This window comes from Cucumis sativus, chromosome 6, assembly GCF_000004075.3.
Source record: "Cucumis sativus cultivar 9930 chromosome 6, Cucumber_9930_V3, whole genome shotgun sequence".
Taxonomy (NCBI): domain Eukaryota; kingdom Viridiplantae; phylum Streptophyta; class Magnoliopsida; order Cucurbitales; family Cucurbitaceae; genus Cucumis; species Cucumis sativus.
Window position 1 is genome coordinate 16,458,240 of NC_026660.2, and position 17,867 is coordinate 16,476,106.

The 17,867-nt window shown below is 37.6% G+C and overlaps 1 pseudogene; it reads left to right on the forward strand.

Annotated features, from left to right (window-relative positions):
- Positions 1 to 1,080: 1,080 nt before the first annotated feature.
- LOC116404506 overlaps positions 1,081 to 17,867 on the forward strand; it is a 35,041-nt pseudogene continuing 18,254 nt past the window's right edge.

Genomic DNA, 17,867 nt, shown 5'->3' on the forward strand with positions numbered 1-17,867 from the left:
GTCATTAGATTGGTTTCAAATTAATCTTTAGCCAAGCATTCACACGAACAACAGCCACACGCACATAGGAATGAATCCTTTGAATATCGACTCTTCTTAGCCCAAATGGTAAAGAGAAATCAAGATATATGCAGCAACCCTAGCACAAAGACTTCCTTAAGCTTAAAAAGGACAACATAAACAAAGAGAAAAGCTTAGAAAAAATGGACATAATGGGTGTCCATGAGGGGTCATTATATCAACCTGTCTAATGTATGTCCCTAAAATTTTGAATACCAATAACTTGAGATGTTAAAGAAAATTGAATATGGTCTTTTAGAGCAAAGAGTACATAAAGAACACAAATAGAGAAGAAATAATAAAGATGAAAGAAATGATGCAACTTCAAGTGTTGGGAAGAAAATGATGAATAAAATGGTAATTTTAATAGTAGAACGTGAGTTACAAAGTTTTGTTTTTGAATTCTACCCCTTCTTACATTCAATTATATATATTATATGCATAATAGGGTTGGGTGAACCAGATCAGTATTTTTTTCCTCTAATTTAATCCAACCCAACCGTGATGATTATTCTAGTTTATTTTACTTAAGTGTTTAGAGTAACTGCTTTTATTGAAATAATGTTTACAAATAAGGGCCATAATTTTAGTCCAAAACGACCCCGTAGTATCTCTATTCTACCTCTTACCCCGAACATCCCCTCCCTCTTGCCTCCAAAACATCCTCTTCGTATCTTTTTTATAATTTACCGATTCTGTGGCTTTCAGTTTTCACAATTTTTTGGTAACTTCTTTTCCCCAAAGAATATTGCTCTCTTCTTCGCCGGTTCCGTCGCGAACTAATTTTCACCTCCCCAACTTCTGCCTGACTTTCTTCCGTAGGGCTGCTGGTATCCGATTCTTGTTTACAATCTGTTCCCATTCTTCCTTTGCTATCTTCGCTGCTAACATTGTTGAAATTGTTCGGTATTGCCATTTCCCGAGTTTGAATAGCTTCTTGTAGGGATTGGCTCTCAACCGAAGGCCATTCAGGTACCTTCTTCGTCCCTCTCAATTACCCTTTTTGTATTTGCATTTTAGGGATTACTTCGTATGGATATGTCACTATGATCAATCCTATTCCTGTTTCAAGAACGGGTGTTTGTTCTAGTCTTAAGGGAAAGTGAAGTATTCTCTTTCATTGTAGGTCGGATTTTTAGTCATTTTTTATTTTGTTATTCCACTCATTGAATTTAGTTGTTAAGTAGCAGGACTGGAACTACAATAGAGTAATGGCGTCTTCAGATGATGAGGCTGAGACCTTACCAGTACCACCTGTCTCAAATTATCACTTTGTGGATCACAAGGAAGAACCTATTTCATTCTCTATTTTGCCGATTAAATGGGATGAAGGGGAGAGACTGGAGGGCAGTCAAGAACCTGTTTTCCTCCATGGTACAGTTGATAATGGACTTCAAAAGGTTTATAAACAGGTTACCGCATGGAGATTTAATATTTCTGGTTCAAAGCCAGAGATATCGGTGCTTTCCAAAGAGAATGTGTGGATTACACTTCAGAAGCCTAGAAAGAGCTTTGAGGATACCATTAGAACCATCTTGATCACAGTGCACTGCCTTCATGCTTTGAAGAGGAATCCAGATACATCTAGCAAATCTTTGTGGGATCTATTAGCTAAAACATTTAGGTAACATGAATTCATTTCATCTTTTACTTTGATGCTTTTGTATTTGTTGTTTTTAAGCCATTCATTTTTGCAGCTTGTATGAAGTGAGGCCTTCCAGAATGATTTGGTGGATCACATGTCATTAATCGGAGAAGCAGTTAAAAGTGATGATATATTGGCCAAGTCCCAGGTTCTCTTTCATTCTTGTGCAGACAATGAAAAGATTATGTTCATTTGTTTTGTTGAATAAAGTTTTTTATAAGGATGTGAAGAAGAAACAAAAGGGCAGGGGGGAGGGAGGAAGGAGTTCGTGATACATTCCTAAGTCTCAAAGCCACGCCCACAGGCAATAGAGTTTCAATTAGTGCAAGATAAATAAAATTTTTGACTCAACCATTCCACAGTTCTAGGTTATGTTGACTTCCATCCTCAAAATATTTTTTATACCCTCTTTTCAGAAAGTTCCTACAGGACTTCTGGAACCATATTTATCCCCGTAGGCTTTTCATTTTCTATAAAGATAATTCCCATACAATCTGAGATCCAAGTCCTCAATTTTAGAGGGAGCTGTCCTGATCAGTTGGTGGAATGCAAGGCCCTGATTTTCTGTGGGTAATGATTGTGAAAGTACACACGGTTAATCTCCTTGCGGTCAGCTTGCAAGCACAGAGTGCAGTAGCCAAGTAGGATATATGTTTCATATCATCTCACAAGTGTTGATTTCATGGCATAAAAGAGTACAAAGACTCCAAAAACTCTAATGAAGATTCTGTTACGTTTGGGACTTTAGATGACCTTAAAATCTTGAAAATAGTGGTAGAGGGTACAATGTTTAACTAGTTGAGGTACTTAAAAAAATGTCAACAAAGAAGAGATCTGGTTTTGCACAACTTAGTCGCTGGGCTATTGAATTGAATTAATTCTACAGAATACGAGTCTTTGCCACTTGTTAATTCAAGAGATAGTAACAAGGAAATTTTGCATGTGGAACATGCATTTATTATAATTTGAATAATTTTGGAAAAAGTATAGTTACTGTTCAAATGATAGTTATTTCAGTGGTATACTTTGTCATTTTGTTTGAATTAGAAACACTTTCATAGATGATAATATTGTAGAAGAGGGGGGAGGAAAGCAAGCCCGATGCTGAAGGAGGTTACAAAAAAGTTATCCAACTGGCTGTAACTGTGTAAGGAGAAACAATGTTCTACCAGGGCCACAAAAGTAAGGGGTGTAAGAGATGATTGAAGGATTGCTCTTTGTTGTCAACATTGGATTTCCAATCTTTTAGGCTTATAGTCAAAGGATAGGGAAGATTATCTACGGATGTGCTTCATTTTGCAATTTGTATGGAGTTATGTTTGGAAAGAAATATTTAAGCTTATAATGGGCAGGAGATAGATGAATAAAACCTTTAAGTAGGAATTCTTTTAAATTTTGGGTATCTTCAATTAACATTGTGCTAAAGAACCAGATTTTGCTAAATAGATGACCTATTTGAAAACTCCATTTGGAGGGTTTGGCTTTTGGATCCCCAACCTTCCCCCACATCACTGCTGCTTATATGTTGTAAATGCCTTCGTTAATGGGTCCTTTCTATTGTATCCTGTTAGAGAAAAGGCCAAGAAAATACATGGTGGTACATAGTTTTGTAGCATCATCTTGGAGTGTTCTTTCTAAATTTTTTGTACCTATTCTCTCTCTATAGTTTTCAGTATCTTCTTTGGTTTTAGGGTTTCCTTTTTGTATATTTCATTATTTTTGATGAAATGTTGAAGTATTCATTTTCTGTAGTGCATTCCTTTCTGTTTTGTTTAAAGTGATCCATTGATATTTGATAATTCATTTTATGGATCTTGTGTCCGATTTTAACTAAATGATAAGGTTTTTTTTTCTTGTGGAGAGAGTAATATTTCATATCTCAACTGCCAATACCTGTTCTCCTGTTATTTTTTAATATACCTTCTGCCTTTTTTTCACAATACACATATTGTTTTTTTCCCCTACTTTAAATTATCGAGGTTGGTTACTGGCTTTGCAAAATTGTTTGTTTCTTAAAATCATAGTTCGATGGAATTTCCTTCCCTTTTAGCCTTCTTCTCAGAATGACATAGAAATGACAGCTCGACCAGGAAATCACACACAAAAGTGTTTCTAGTTCAAAATAATATGATCTAGTGAATAATTACAGAAGTCATTGGAAATTTTCTCCCAAGTAGAAGCATCAAGCTAAGCCTAATAAGCTATTTTGATTTTCTTATAGCTGTGATGGGAGGTGCATGAGGTCCTTTCATGCAACTGAAGAGGATGGTGATTGTTTCTCGCTCGGTCTCTCTAAAGAAGAAGTAGATGTATGATAATATTCATGTATGTTTTCTATGCTTGCAAACTCCCTTTGTTAATTTTCTTCAATATCTATGGGCTTGCTGGCAGGCAATTGAAACCTTTATTTGCAAGAATTGCGAGTACAAACAGCACCAGTGCTATGCTTGCGGGAATTTAGGTTCATCTGATCAGTCTTCTGGTGCTGAGGTATGGGATTAATAATGTTTACTGGATGTTTTTGATTTTTTTTACTTTCAATATACACTGTTTTTGCGGGGTATGTTTTTCTTAGAGAGAAACACGAATGAGAGAGAGGAAGGTGTCTTTGCGGGAATAAAATGGGTCATAAATCCAATTTGAACAAGATATCAAAGTGAAAATTACACTTTTGATCCTTGAGGTTTGTTTTGAATTGTTGTCTAAGTTTGAAAATTGAACAATCGAGTCTCCTACATTTGAAAAATGCTTGATTTTGCTCCCTTTATTAACAGGATCTACATGTGGTAATTACTATGAATAAAAATATTATTAATTAATATAAATAAGTTGAATAAAATACTAATTTTAATTTTATTGAATTCTCTCTCTCCTCTCCTCCTTCAACCCCTCTCCATCATTGTTGTGCCGCTCACCGTTGTTGCTATTAAAGGAAAAGCCCACCAGCTCCCTTTTTCTTCCTCTTCCAACAAAAAATGTAGTAAATATGAACACAAATACAAATATAGGATAATTCAATAGGATACAAATGATATGCCAATTTTTGAAAAACTAGGATATGGATACGTTGAAGATACATTATTTTAATTAAGAGAATATCAAATATATGCAGATTTAACATAAAGATGCTAAATGTAATGCACTAATAGACATGAAGTGTCAAGTTCAGTGTTTTTAAAGGCTCAAGGCGCACTAAGGCGCATTGGTCCTCTGGAGCCTAGGCACAAGGCGCAAAAAAAGGCGTGAGCTTTTTTTGATAAGACGCACTATATATAAAAAGAAAAGAAAATATATATATATACACTCGTAGCAGAGCAACAATGTATAAAATATAAGTACCCAATATAAGTAGCCTAAACAACAAAACACAACAGAAAACTACCCAGTATTCAACAACAAGTCAACAATCAAAATAAAAGTTCATCCCTAAAGATCAAACTCATCATCACTAAATTGATCCTCGTCTTCATTCACTCCTTCGTTAGACTTATTGCCATCAGTATCTTCTTCTTCCAAATCGAAGTCATCTAAATTTACTTGTTTGCGTTGCGTGGTAGACGAGGATGAACATGAAACATTAGTCTTTGCTCTAGAGGTACTAGCTCTAGAATAGAATGATGGTTCTTTTGCTCCGACAGCTCTAGAAACATCACCCCACGTTAAAGAATCATCGTCAAATACCAACTCATCATCCTCCTCAGAATCGTCATCCAATCTTCCAATCAACCATTCGTTACTATCATCAATATCTTTTAAGGAGATGGGATCGACAATATCTTGTAGGTTGTATCGATGTTTTAATGCTGTGTTGTATTTGATGAACACTAGATCATTCAAACGACTTTGAGCAAGCCTATTTCGTTTCTTGCTATGAAGCTGAAAAATTAGAAAGTTTCATTATCAGTGAATCAACAAATTTTGATTCTCATTCTCAATGTACTTAAGGAGAGAAAAGGTAACTTGTTCAAACACACTCCAATTACGCTCGCATCCAGAAGCGCTACAAGTAAGACCTAAAATTCTCACATCAAACTTTTGCAAGCTTGGAGTTGATTGTCCAAAATTATCCCACCATTCCACTATAGGCACAAACAAAAAAATATATATTAATAGAAGAACTTGTTGCTAGTATCGTTGAGTAATCGTTTAGTTGAAATTTACCTGGAGATATTTTGTCCCTTTGTCTGATTGCTAAAGATTGTCCGAATAATGCTTCAGCTCTCTTATACTTGCTTAGTTCTGCAAGTATTTTGTCTTGTACTTCCAATGAAGCAACCATTTTTGTTATGCATGAGTAGAGTCCATTAACTATTTCATCATCCTTCTGGATATTAGGATTCAGATAATAGAATGACAGGTTTAAATAATACCCCGCTGCATGCAGGGGACGATGCAACTGAAGCTCCCATCTTTTATCAATTATGGTGAAAATGTCCTTGTATTTTTCTTCATTATTATTAAAGGATTTAGCAATAGCTTCCTTAGCTCTATCCATGGCCTCATAAATATATCCTAGGTGGCTTCTTCTCGCCATCAACCAATCTAAGAACTCGGACTAGTGGGCCAGATACTTTAAGAGTGAAAACAATTGTAGTCCAAAAACTAGCCAACAAAATAGTCTGAACTACTCGTTTCGCTTGTTGCTCCTTACTCCATTTGCTATTCTTCCATTCATCTGAAGTAAACATCTTCCTCAGATTATTCTTTTGACGATGTATACTCGATAATGTAATGCAGGCAGTAGCAAAACGAGTCTTAGCTAGTCTAACTAAGTCCTTTTGGTTAGTAAAACATCGCATCATGTTTAACATTCCAGGATGAACATATATGAAATTGCTAATCTCCATGCCTCTTTTCAATGCTTTTCGAATATTCGAGATCTTGTATACATCCTCCAACATCAAATCTAAGCAATGAGCGGTACACGGAGACCATATTAACTGTGGTCGCTTTGCTTCTAACAATCTCCCTATTAACAAAGAAAATAAGTACACATTTAACGTAGAACTCAACTAAATCTAACAAATTAAAGTTATAACTTGTAAGTAGTCTACATTCTTACCTGCCATCACATTTGCTGAGGCACTATCGGTAACTACTTGTCCAACATTTGCTTCTCCAATTCGGTCTACAAAATTATCAAATAACTCGAACATCTTCTTTCCATCTTTCACATAAGATGAAGCATCGATGGACTCAATAAACATGGTGCCTTTAGGACTGTTAACTAAAAAGTTAATTAATGTCCTATTTCTTCTATCGGTCCATCCATCAGCCATAACAGTGCATCCAACCTTGGCCCACTTTGCCATATGGTTACTCATCAACTCATTTGTTGCTTCTAATTCCTTTTTCAAACATGGAACTCTTAACTCATGATAAGATGGTGGTTTCAATCTAGGACCGAATTGTCCAATTGACTCAATCATAGGGGCAAAACTATCATATGTGCAGGCATTCAGAGGCACTCCTGCATCATAAAACCATCGAGCAATTCTTTGGATGGTGTGCTCTCTCATTTCCTTCTTGTATGCCCCATTCAATGAAGTTTGTTTTCCTTTGTCCTTTCTATTTTGAACCACAGTTTCTGGGTTAGGAGTAAAAAATGCATCCATTGGACCCTTTTGCCTTGGCTTCTTCAAGCTCGGGCCCCTTGGTGTTGTTATGTTGTTTACACTAACACTCCCTTCATCTTCATCCTCGATACCGTAATCTTCTACATCAATGTCCACAATCAGATTTCTTTGTTCTTTAATCTCTTTTTTTTTTGGACATGTACTCTTTAATTTCTTCCTTCACGTGATCCGAACATTTTGTACAGGCGGTGACATTTCTGTAACCATCAGCGAGGTGTTGTTTCATTCTATATACCCCTCCTTTTGTTACTTTCGAACAAAATCCACAGACAAACGTATTTTTATCTTGGTCATTTTGCAATTGACCATATTTCCATGCCGGATTTTTTCTTGAACTTTTATCAGCCATCTATGATCTAAGTTATAAAAAAAAAAAAAAAAACAGAAGCTATTTAAAACAGAAGCTGTTATAAAAAGATAAAAAAACAGAAGCTATCTATGGATGGGATGAAGCTGTTATAAATGGAGGATTGGAGGGGAGTGTGTTGTGAGAGGGATGGGATGAAGGTTGAGTTTGATGGGTTATTGAAGGAAGTTGTGGTCGAGAAGTATAAGAAGAAGAAGATGTCCAAAACTTGCACACAATAAATAAGTCAAGAGACAAAACCAATAGTCACTCAATGGGTATACCACGCTATGAAAACACAAAACGACATATGTAGTTCGTAGCCGTCAAATCAGCAAATTGATAGCTAACTTAGACCAAAACATACTAGAACCAAATGAATCTGTGACACAACAAAGTGTCACAGTAGAGTATGAAATTTAATGCAAGATGTCAAATCAACAAAGGAGAGATACTCAGAATTCCACATCTAAAAAAATAGCCCACTATGCTTAGCATGAAATATAGACTTTTGGTCAAAACTTGATTGTAGTTATCTCAATCCTCTGCTATATTTCATCTCATTCCTCTCGAGTTTCATTGGAATTGTAGGTGGAAACTTAGTTCTCGAAAATGAAAGAGAGGATCCACCTTCCATTCTCTTAGCAACCAAATTAGAGGAAATGACAATAGAGCCAAAAGATGCAATAGATAGAAAACATTTCAAGTTCGTTCATCCATATTTGTTCTTTTCACCATTCTGAGCAATCAATATGTTAAATGAAAGTAAAAGGATAAAAACTAATAATCCTTTGAAAAGCATGTACGAAATGGAAGAAGTTGTTGAGTGAAAAAAAGGAATGTGAGATTTTGAATGTGAATCTGACGAAAGACAATGAATTGATTAAGAAGTTGTTGGAGGAATCAGGCAGGGTAATTGAAGATTTAGAGAGGAAAGTGGATGTGAAAATGAAGGAGAAAGGTGAGATTGAAAAGGAAAAAAATGGGCTGGAAATGGAGGTTGAGATTTGAGAAGTTAGAGAAGGAAGTTGCTCAATTAAAACAGAGTACATTCTGTTTCAAACAGGAAAAGGAAGAGAACGGGAAGAGAATTTCTGAGCTTCAAATGAGAATTGAATAAGCTGTGGTGAAAGAAAGTGGGATGCTGTGGAGTTTGATGTTCTTGTCAAAGAGTTACAGAAGAAGGAGAAAGCAATGCAGATGTTAACTGAACAAAGAGATTCACTTGATGTGAATTTAAATCTAATCCAAGAGGAGGCAAAAAGTTTACAACGTACGATTGAGATACTCACCCGCGATAAAGCTGAAATGGAGGAGGTGAAAACTGAAGCAGAATATTATTGTCTTCTCTTTTCCTCTGTTTTTGCACCAAAAAACAGAGTAATGGCAGCCGCAGCACCAAATAGATTTGTTGACGCTTTGTGTGAAGAAGAAGGGTGGAAAAGGAAGCAAAAAGTTTTGAAGTAGAAGCAGAACGGAAGAACCGAAAAAGTAGATGAAGAGTCGTGTTGAAGAAAATTCATGCGCGGGAGGAGAAGGGTGAAGGGTTGTTTCTTCACTTTCACGTAATAGGTTTAAAAAATTTAGATAATAATAGTTTTTTATAATTAAAGCCCAGCCCATAAGTTATAAAAATAGCCCACTCCTAATTCGACTTGCGCCTTTGAGGCGCGCGCCTAATCTGGGCTTTTTAGAATTCTCCGCACTTCCTCACAAATAAGCTCCAAGTGGGCGCCTTGAGCCTAGGCGCACCTAGGCGCGCGGCTTAGTGCGCTTTTTAAAACACTGGTCTAGTTGATGACAATACTACAAAATACTTTACCAGAAGTACTATCAAAGGTATTGAAATACAATTTCTCTTAAAAAATATTGAAATACAATTGCAATGGAATAGAATAGAAAAGGTTGGCGCACCAGAGTTAGAATGACAGAGGAGAAGAAGATTAGAGAGAGAAGTACGAGGATAAATGAAAAACTTCTTCATTGAATTGTTAAAGATATTTAAGTGGGTTATTTTGTGTGACTTAGGCGGGATGGATGAAGATTAGATGATTCTAGTTTGGTCTTTTTAAATATTTTTTGATGTAAACTATAGCTAGTTAGTTAGTAAAAATCCCTAACTAATTAGAAATACAGCTGTAACTAACTTCCTAAAACAGTCTTGTAACTAACCAAATAAAACAACCTTGTAACTAACTTGTAACTAACCTTGAGATATCAATATATAACAGTCTCCTAGCCCGAAATATGGCAGAGAATTCTTTTGAAAAATCAATCCAACTTGAATTACATCAAATTGGTATCAGAGCAGCCCCGATTCTTGGACGGAATGGCTGGCCGAAGAGTTAACAACCCTGCCACGGGGGAAAACCGTGTGCAAGAAGCGGCGGAGGAAATCACCGTCCTCTCTCCAAAGACATCAACAGTTCGCTTGCTGGCTGTTGAAGAATCTTTGGGAGATCTCCACAACAAATTTGATAAGTTGATGGAAAGTGTCGAACTGTTAAACCGAAGAGGAGAATTCCCACAGCCACCACCACGGAATGAAATTAACTTCCAAAACGACCAACGTTTTGGTGAAGCAAGAGGCCGGCGAGCAAGGGGATACGTTAGAAACATGAACAATCCACGAGGACTTCAAAGAAGGAGACCCGGTTACGCTATACAGCAACAGCTTGACGAAGACCTTCAAGAAGATCAAGAAGATTGGCAAGAAACCCAAGAAGATGATTCTTCAAGCGGGGATGAACAAGGAAACATGTGGAACTTCAATGATGAAGCACGAGCAGGAAGAAATAACCGAAGAATTGAGGCCAGAAGAGGAGAATACCACGATTATAAGATGAAGATCGACCTTCCCATGTATTATGGCAAACGAAACATAGAAGCATTCTTGGACTGGATAAAGAGTACTGAAAACTTCTTCAACTACATGGATACGCCTGAACGCAAGAAAGTCCACCTAGTAGCCTTAAAATTAAGGGCTGGTGCATCAGCTTGGTGGGATCAGTTAGAAATCAATAGACAAAGATGCGGGAAACAACCGGTTCGCTCATGGGAAAAGATGAAAAAATTGCTGAAGGCAAGATTCTTACCACCAAACTACGAACAAACTTTATACAATCAGTACCAAAACTGCCGCCAAGGTGTCCGGACAGTAGCTGAGTACATTGAAGAATTCCACCGCCTGAGTGCAAGAACAAACCTAAGCGAAAATGAACAGCACCAGGTTGCAAGATTTGTGGGAGGCCTTCGATTCGACATCAAGGAAAAGGTCAGACTACAACCATTCCGTTTCCTGTCTGAAGCAATATCATTTGCAGAAACGGTAGAGGAGATGATTGCAATTCGATCCAAGAATCTAAATAGAAGATCAGCATGGGAAACAAATTCGACAAAAAGCAAAACAAACGACCAACCTTCAACCTCAACAAAAGCAAAAGGGAAAGAGATTGATAATCAAGAAGTAGCCGTTGAAAGAAAGAAAGAACAGACGTTCAAGCCTAGTGGTCAGAACAACTACTCCCGCCCGTCATTAGGAAAATGCTTCCGATGTGGCCAAACTGGCCACCTGTCCAACAACTGTCCGCAAAGAAAAACCATTGCAATAGCCGAAGATGGAGGACAGACAAGTGAAGACAGTATAGAAGCAGAGGAAGAAACTGAACTGATTGAAGCAGATGATGGGGAAAGGGTCTCTTGTGTTATCCAACGGTTACTAATTACGCCCAAGGAAGAAAAGAACCTGCAACGCCACTGTCTTTTCAAGACAAGATGCACCATAAACGGAAGAGTATGTGATGTAATCATAGACAACGGCAGCAGTGAAAACTTCGTAGCAAAGAAATTAGTAACAGTCTTGAATCTAAAGGCTGAAGCACATCCAAACCCTTACAAGATAGGTTGGGTGAGAAAAGGAGGAGAAGCCACGGTCAGCGAAATCTGTACAGTCCCTCTCTCCATTGGAAACGCCTACAAAGACCAAATTGTTTGTGATGTCATTGAGATGGATGTATGCCATCTCCTACTAGGAAGACCTTGGCAGTATGATACTCAATCATTACACAAAGGGAGAGAAAATACATATGAGTTTCAATGGATGGGAAGAAAGGTAGTCTTACTCCCTATAACGAAAAAGATTAACGAAGGGTTAAGAGGTGAGAAACAGTTATTCATCACTGTTAGTGGGAAAAACATGCTTAAAGAAAGGGAACAAGACATCCTAGGACTGGTTGTTATTGAAAAAACCAAAGAAAAACAGGTTGAAGACATAGAACCCAAATTACAGCAGCTCCTTCATGAGTTCCCTCATATAAAGGATATCTGGTACAAATGCTCCAACTTCTTAGACGCTGATGACTACCACATTGTTGAAGGATATCTATTTAAAGGAGAACAATTATGCATCCCGCACACCTCACTACGTGAAGCCTTAATAAAGGAAGCACATTCTGGAGGGCTAGCTGGACATTTCGGACAGAATAAGACATTGGAGATCACTTCCAAACGATACTACTGGCCGCAAATAAGAAAAGACTCCAATAATTTCGTAAAAAGATGCCCCATCTGTCAAAGAACCAAAGGCTCCAGCACGAATGCAGGATTATACTCGCCACTACCCATCCCGACCTCAATATGGGAAGATTTATCAATTGACTTCGTGATTGGATTACCAAAAACACAAAGACAATTTGACTCAATAATGGTCATGGTGGACAGATTCAGCAAAATGACACATTTCGTAGCATGCAAAAAGACAAATGATGCAATCTACATAGCCAACCTCTTCTTTAAAGAAGTAGTACGACTACATGGAGTACCTAAAAGCATAGTATTAGACAGAGATGTCAAGTTCCTGAGTCACTTTTGGCGAACACTGTGGAAGAAGTTTGACACAACACTGAAATTCAGCACCACAGCCCACCCACAGACAGATGGACAAACTGAAGTAACAAACAGGACCCTCGGTAATCTGCTACGCTGCCTTAGCGGGTCAAAACCAAAACAATGGGATCTAGCATTAGCTCAAGCTGAATTCGCCTTCAATAATATGAAGAACAGATCAACAGGAAAGTCCCCCTTCGAAGTAGTTTATACCAAACTACCACGATTAACCTTTGATCTCACTACACTCCCCACAACCGTGGATCTCAACAACGAAGCAGAATGCATGGCAGAAAATATCAAAAAACTACACAAGGAAGTCCATGATCATCTTATACAGACAACAGACTCCTACAAAAAGGCAGCAGATAAAAAAAGAAGACAAGCCCACTTCAATAAAGGAGACCTAGTAATGGTACACCTGAAAAAGAGCAGATTTCCTACTGGCACCTACAACAAGCTGAAAGACAGACAAATTGGGCCATTCCCTATATTAGAGAAATACGGAGATAATGCCTTCAAGATCGATCTACCACAAGACATACACATACACCCAGTCTTCAATGTTGCTGACCTAAAGCCATACCATGCACCAGATCGTTTCAGGCTTGCTGACTGATGGACTCTGGGACGAGTCCATCCTTAGGGGGGTGGAATGATGTAAACTATAGCTAGTTAGTTAGTAAAAATCCCTAACTAATTAGAAATACAGCTGTAACTAACTTCCTAAAACAGTCTTGTAACTAACTAAATAAAACAACCTTGTAACTAACTTGTAACTAACCTTGAGATATCAATATATAACAGTCTCCTAGCCCGAAATATGGCAGAGAATTCTTTTGAAAAATCAATCCAACTTGAATTACATCATTTTTCCTTTTAGTTTTGGGTGGGGGCAATGGGCTTTTTAAATATGCTACCTAGTTTGGATTGGGAAAGATTAGATGCCTTCTTTTTAGAAGGTCCAACGTGTCCACTTCAGAAGTGCATTTGATATTTGTTTTTTATTAAAAGCAAATATGTCAAATCACTTATCCGATATGTATATGGGAAGTATTTAGGAGTATTGATATTTGATACGTATTTGATACGATTTTTTGCTTCACATGGAGTATTCATGCTTCATAAGCAAAAAAAACCCGCACCCCACTCCCCACTCCTTTCTTCTTTGAGAAAAAAAGCCCTCGCCTTGCCTTCATCCGTGAGAGGGCATCGAACTTGTACACCATTATGTACCCTTTGAAACCACCAGCACCAGCACCAGCACCCTTTTTTGACAAGAAACAAGCTTTTTCATTAAAATAATGATATGAGACTATGCTCAAAGTACAATGGAAACAACAAGCATAAAGCTGTGGATCAGGAGGTGCACCCGGGCATCTCAACTAGGTTGACACCCCATTAGTACCATCAACACCTTGAAAAGAAACTTGCAAATAACTTAATAACTTAAAAATTACAATCATTGCCAAGATATTTTTTTTTGAAACGAAAATAAGCCTCTTTATGAAGGATAATGAGACTAAAGCTCAAAGTACAAGAGTATTATACCAAAACCAAAAGAACTAAGGGAAAAAACAAGCTAAAACATAAACAAAGACTATAATCGGGCAACATAAATATGATGGAAACTTAAATACGAGTCCGAATCAGAAAATAAACGAGCTAATCAAAGCCACACAATACAGTACATCAGTAGAAAGCTAAGTAAAAAGCAATACTTAAACACTCTCTCAAAATTAGCCCACTCCACTCGTATAAAAAGTACTGCACATCCAAATCTTCAAGATGATAGGAGAAAATGAAAGCCAAGAAGATGCAAACAGCTGCCTCAAAGCTAACTTGCCAACACAATCCAAAGTCCAGAGGATCTGGAAGTAGTCTTCTTCCAATCCACATAAACTTGCCAGCACTGCCTTCAACTCATTACTCCAGTTATCAAAGAGAAGTCAGCTTTAGCAATGTCAGTTTTCTGAAAAAACCTTCAACCCACCTTGTAAGAAAGTCCCTGAAAATCTTTAAAGCTTCCAACTAAAATCTGGCCGACATCTTTTGAGCTCTATATGCTTTCTATGACTTCTTTAACGAAGCTGTCCATTCTAGAATCTTGAATTAGTAGTATGTCTGGACTAATTTCTTTTGAAAACTTCTAAGAATCAGCCACCATGTTTTTGTCCAAATCATCATGCAATTCAATAGCTAATCTTCAATTTTCAACCGTGAGGATATCCACTGAATGACCTGTTTTCCTTTGGATTAGGCTAAAGAGATTTCACAGGTATCCACTATGGAATGCAATTTTTAGGTATGTATTTTTCTTTTACAGTGGAGTAAAGGAAAGCTTTTCTTAATGGAAAGTAATTGAACCTCTTCAGATTGGAATAAAATACTTAAAGCCTTGTTCATATCAACTGGCATTTTATTGTAATTTCTATCTCCTCATTGTCCTCTTCCCTGTTCTTCACTGCTTACACTTGCCAATGACTCTTCATCAAAGTCTTTCGTACCTTTATGAGAAGTCTGAAAATTGCTATGTAATCCTCGCACAGAAGGAGGATTGAAAGACTCTTGGGAATTACATCCGAAATGGGAACCAGGTTTATTCAAAAAAGGTAAAGAAGCTGACCTGTTTTGATTTAGGCCAGGGACTTGGATCTTGACACAACAGCCTCAAGCAAGTCAGGGTTTGTGATTTTTGTCCAAGAATTGCTAAAAGAAGTCCTTTTCTTGGTCAAGTGTTTTCGGAAAGGCTTAACCAAATAAGAACTTCCTTGAGACATTTTAGGAATCTTGCACTTCTTGTTTCTCTTCATTCGTTGATGCAAGCAAATGTTAGCCGGAAATTTCTGAGGTATTTCGAACTCACTCGTATTGTGAGATGGAGACTGAAGAAGATCATTATTCGAGTTATCCTTGGACAATTGGAATGCCATATTCACTGTACTGTTTGATTGGTTGGAAAAAGGCAAGGAAGAGTTGGATTCCAAGGCAGAGGAAGATATGAGAACACGGCTGGAAGGTGGAAGGGTTCTTGAGTGATTAGTTAATGCTGCTGAGCTGTCTTTTGGGAGGAATAACGGAGGAACTACAACAGGCTCTCTTTTAAATTTCTTTTTCGTGCCCTTACGGATGGAAGCAGAACAATTACTTTGCAGAGAATCATTTCCATTCACATTCTCTTTCCTTGTTAAAGCTTTTTTCGTGTTCATACTAGGCTGGAAAGTAGCCCCATTTGAGCTTTCCACCATTTGAGGTTAGACCAAAGCCCAATGAATTAAATGCATAGATATCTTCTGCTGAATTCTCTCTCTTCCTTGGATACAGCCTATTAATTTCTAACGGACATATTTCATTTCCAATCAGATTGTCGGCCTCCGGCGCCGGTGAGGAAACATGAATTTGATTCAAAGCTTCTAATGGATTTCTTGAAAAGGAGGGAGCTGTTTTAGTGGATTTAAACACATCAAGTTCTTGAGGGAAGAACAAAACATTAACATCTTCATCTTCCAAAGCTTGCCTAACCCTTAGTTAATCAATAGGGTTTTTGAAAATCCTTAAGAATAAGACTTCCCTTGAAAATACATGGGGGATCCATAGGCTCAATATCATCAAAATTCAAGAAAAAATTACTTCTATTAAAGTCTGTAATTTCAGTGGTAGTAGGTATAATACCACATAAATTCGGTTTAACTTGAATTCTTGCTTCGTTGCAATTGGTTAGATTAAGCGTTTCTGTGGCAATGCTTTCTAAACCCTCAAAATTCTCTCTGGTGGCTTCGAAGGTTTTTCTACACTAGTAGTCCAGAGGAAGGTTTCCAATTCTTAACCATCTGCTGCAGCCTTTCATTACCAACGGCTGGCTGTTTTTTAATCTATCCCATTTTTCGAACTTTAGGTGAAATGGCCCCATCTCCTGCCATCTCTCAGGTTCATTGATGAAATCTTCAACCAGGCCTTGATCCAAACTAATAAGAGCATTTTCATCCAATAGTGGGTTGATGATAATTCTTGTTTGGAAAAAGATTTCCAGCAGTTTTCGAATTTCTCTCCAATAATCAACGCAAAGAGTATTGTAACTATCCACAACTATTCTGACGTAGCCTAAGTAATCTCAAGGAGAAATCCTCCAAGAACCAAGATTGAGAATCTTTTATTAGAATGAATAATGTGCTTCATACAAGAGGAGAAGACTTCTATTACAAATGGGGCTAAAAAGGGAATTAATCTAGAATATTACCTAATTACCCAATTAACTCTTAGTCTTCTTACATCATTTTCAAACTTTGTTTGAATAACTTCCGAGTTATTTGTCACCCCCTGACTCTGTTTTGCTCTCTTCAAAATAGAGGAAACTTGAGAGCTTTCTCCTTCATCTTTGGTCACAGCCTGATAATCAACTTTAATGGCACTCTCTTTTTTTCTTTTCATCATGGGTTAAGTTACCATCCGATTTAACTTTATCTGTGAAGCTTGTACTCTTAGCCTGGGCTGGATTAAAAGATGTGGCAATTTTATGTGAATACCAACTTATATACTCTGGTTTTGAAAAGGAAATTCTCCAGCATTTTGTGAAATGCCACCCACCCCTGTTTGTCTTCTCCCTAACACACTCGAATGAAGGAGTGTCCACCTGAAAATGGCCATAGGTCACACAACATAACACCCAACCCTTTTTTGCCTTGAACTTTGACAACTTCAACCTTCCTTGGTTTAACTCCCCCATTTCTGGAAGAAACAATCTGCTGGGCCTCTTAATAACACTGATAATGCTTTCAGGCACCAGCTCACATCTTTGACAAGGAAGCTATCGTCTTCTGACCAAATGCGATAATACGATTGAAGAACTTCGTAACTTACCACTTCCATTGCAGTCTCACTTCTAAGCTTCCCTGTGCAATTAAAACGAAACTCAACCACCAGACCTTTAGTGATTGGTCTGTGGGTAGACTTCACCAGGAGGCTAACGTTGTTAGACTGAAAAGTAGTCGTTGTGAGGCTACTGGATAAAGAGAGAACCGAAAGGGGAGCAGGAGGGAGGGGGGAGGAGGGATAACAAAGAGAACTTACCTTTTAGCAACTTCCAGATTTTCTGTTTCATTTGAACATTTGTTGTTTCTTCTCACTACATCAATAGAAAAGTTCTTGATCTTTGTTCCATCGCCAAGAATATTCAAAAATAGCAAAACAAGACTATGAAGTGTAGTAGAGGAAGAGAGCCATCTTATCCACGGTTGCATCAACAATTACATGGAGATGAGAGCACTCCAGTTTAAACTAATATCTTGACTTGAATAAT